We start from the raw sequence: 3632 nt of genomic DNA, 5'->3' as shown, positions 1-3632 counted from the left end.
TTTTTATTTTTCAGTTTGAGTTGACATTCAATATTATTTTATATTAATTTCAAGAGTACAGAATAATGGTTAGACATTTATATAATTTATGAAGAGATCCACCTGATTAATACTCACCTGGCCTTATACATTGTTATTACAATATTATTAACTGTATATCCTACGTTGTACTTCAAATTCCTGTGACTATTCTGTAACTACCAATTTGTGCATCTTAATCCCTCTACATTTTTTACCCAGCTCCCCAATCCCCTCCCACCTGGCAATCACCAGTTTGTTCTCTGTATCTATGAGTTTGTATTCCCTTTGTTCATTTATTTTGTACTTAGATTCCACATATAAATGAAATAATATAGTATTGTCTTTCTCTGTCTGACTTATTTCAGTTAACATAATACCCTCTAGGTCCAACCAAGTTGTTGCAAATTATAAGATTTTTTTTTTTTTTTTTTTTACGGCTGAGTAATATTTTATTGTATATATGTACCACATCTTCTTTATCCAATTGTCTATTGATAGGCATTGACACTGCCTCCATCTCTTGGCTATTGTAAATAGCACTGCAGTGAACATATGAGTACATATATCATTTTGAATTGGTGTTTTGGTTTCTTTGGGTAAATACAGAGAAGTGCAATTGCTGGGTTGTTCTATTTTAATTTTTTGAGGCACCTCTATACTGTTTTCCATAGTGACTGCACCAAGTTGCAATCCCACCGACAGTGCACGGGGGGTCCCTTTATTCTACATCCTCACTAACACTTGTTTTTTTATTTATTGATGATCGCTATTCTGATAGGGAGAGGTGATTTCTTCCTGTGGTTTTAATTTGCATTTTTCTGATGATTAGTGACATTGAGCATCTTTTCATATCTCTGTTGGCCATCCTATGTCCTCTTTGGAGAAAAGTCTATTCAGGTCTTTTGCCCATTTTTTAATTGGATCGTTTGTTTTTTACGTGTTGGGTTTTACAAGTACTTTATAAATTTTGGATATTAACTCTTTATCAGATGTATCATGAGCAAAAGTATTCCATTCAGTAGGTTGTCTTTTCATTTTGCTAATGATTTCTTTTGCTGTGCAAAAACTTTTAGTTTAATGTAGTCTCACTTGTTTATTTTTCCTTTGTTTTCCCTTGCCTGAGATGATATAGAAAAAAAAAATTTATATTACTAAAAGCAATATCAGAGAGTTTACTGCCTATGTTGTCTTGAAGGAATATGGGTTCAGGTCTTATATTTAAGGTTTTAATCCATTTTGAGTTTATTCTTGTATACAATGTAAGAATGTGGACTAGTTTTATTTATTTTTCTTTTTTTTTTTCCATATATCTGTACAATTTTCCCAACACCATTTATTGAATAGGCTGTCTTTACTCCATTGTATATTCTTGCCTCCTTTGTCATAGATTAAATGATCGTATAGGCATAGATTTATTTCTGGGTTCTTGATTCTGTTCCATTGTCCATGTGTCTGTTTTTGTGCCAGTACCATGCTATTTTAATTACTATAGCCTTGTAGTATAGTTTGATATCAGGTCATTTGATACTTGAAATTTTGTTCTTCTTTCTCAAGACTGCCATGGCTATTTGGTGTTTTTTATGGTTCCATATAAATTTTTAGATCATTTGTTCTAGTTCTGTGAAAAATGTCAATCGTATTTTGATAAGGATTGCATTGAATCTATAGATCGTTTTGGGTAGTATGGATATATTACTGATGTTAATTCTTCCTATCCATGAGCACATATATGCTTTCACTTATTTGTATCTTCTTCAATCTCTTTCTTCAATGACTTATTTCTGAGAACATGTCTTTTACTTCCTTGGTTAAATTTATTCTTAAGGGTTTTATTGTTTTTGATGTAACTGTAAATGAGATTGTTTCCTTAATTTTTCTTTCTGAGAGTTCATTATTGATGTCTAAAAGTATAACCAATTTCTGAATACTAATTTTGTATCCTGCTACTTTACTAAATTCATTTATCCATTCTAACAGTTTTTTAGTGGAATCTTTAGAATTCTCTATGTATAATATGATGCCAACTGCAAATAATGACAGTTTTACTTCTTCTTTTCTAATTTGTATGACTTTTACCTTTTTTTTTTTTCTCATCTGATTGCTGTGGCTAGGAATTCCAATACTATGTTGAATAATAGTGGTGAAAGTGGACATCCATGTCTCATTTCTGATCTTAAGAAAAACATTTTTAGCTTTTCCCCATTGAGTAGAATGTTAGCTGTGGGTTTGTCATATACGGCCTTTATTATATTGAAGTATGTTTCCTCTATTTCTACATTGTTGAGAGTTCATTTCCTAAGTGAATACTAGATTTTGTCAAATGCTTTTTCTGCATATATTGATATGATTGTATGTTTTTTATATTTCAGTTTTTTAATGCGGTATACCACATTAATTATTTGCAGATATTGAACCAAACTTATATCTCAGAAATAAATACCATTTGATCATGGCGTATGATTTTTTTTAATGTATTGCTGAATAAGGTTTGCTAATATTTTGCTGAAAATTTTTGTGTCTGTGCTCATCAGGGATATTGGCCCATAAATTTCTTTTGTAATGTCTTTGTCTGGTTGGGGAATCGGGCTTCGTAAAATGGCTTTGTAAAATGAGCTTGGAAATCTTTGTAAAATGGCTTTGTAAAATGAGCTTGGAAATCTTTCCTCTTCTTGAATTTTTTGGAATACTTTGAGAAGAATAGATGTTAATTTTTCTTTGAATGTTTGGTAAAATTATGTGAATCCATCCAGTCCAGTACTTTTGTTTGTTGGGAGTTTTTTATTACTAATTCAATTTCATTACTAATTATTGGTCATTTCAAATTTTCTGTTTCTTCTTGACTCAGCCTTGGGAGATTGTATGTTTCTAAGAATTTATTCATTTTTTTTTTCAGATTTTCCAATTTGTTGGCATACAATTACTCATAGTATTTTTTTTTTTTTAATAATTCTTTGTATTCCTGTGGAGTCAGTTGTCACTTCTCCTCTTTCATTTCTGATTTTATTTATTTGGATCCTCTCTTTTACTTGATGAGTATGGTTAAAAGTTTATCAATTTTATTCAGTTTTTCAAACAACCAACCCTTGATTTCATTTTTGTATTATGATTTTAGACTATATTTTATTTCTTTCTGCTCTGGTCTTTTTTATTTCCTAACTTCTGCTCACTTTGGGTTTGCTGTTTGGATTTTGCTGTTCTTTTTCTAGTTCCTTTAAGTGTAACGTTAGATCGTTTATTTGAAATTGTTCTTGCTTCTTGAGATAGACCTGTATTGCTATGCGTTTCCCTCTTAGGACTAATTTCTCTGGGTCCCCTAGATTTTGAGTTGTGTTTTCATTTTCATTGATCTTATTGTTACTCCATTCATTATTTAGTAGCATGTAATTTAATCTCCCCATGTTTGTGTATTTTTCACTTTTTTTTTGTAATTGATTTCTAGTGTCATACTATTATGGTCAGAGAAGACACTTGATATGATTTCAATTTTTTAAAATATACTGAGACTTGTTTTGTGGTCTAATGTGTGGTCTATCTTGAAAAATATTTTATGGATACTTGAGAAGAATATATATTTTGCTGCTCTGGGATGAAATGTTTCAAAAATATCAATT

The sequence above is a fragment of the Pteropus vampyrus genome, unplaced genomic scaffold (assembly GCF_000151845.1).
Source record: "Pteropus vampyrus isolate Shadow unplaced genomic scaffold, Pvam_2.0 Scaffold17, whole genome shotgun sequence".
Taxonomy (NCBI): domain Eukaryota; kingdom Metazoa; phylum Chordata; class Mammalia; order Chiroptera; family Pteropodidae; genus Pteropus; species Pteropus vampyrus.
This window is presented reverse-complemented; position numbering follows the sequence as displayed.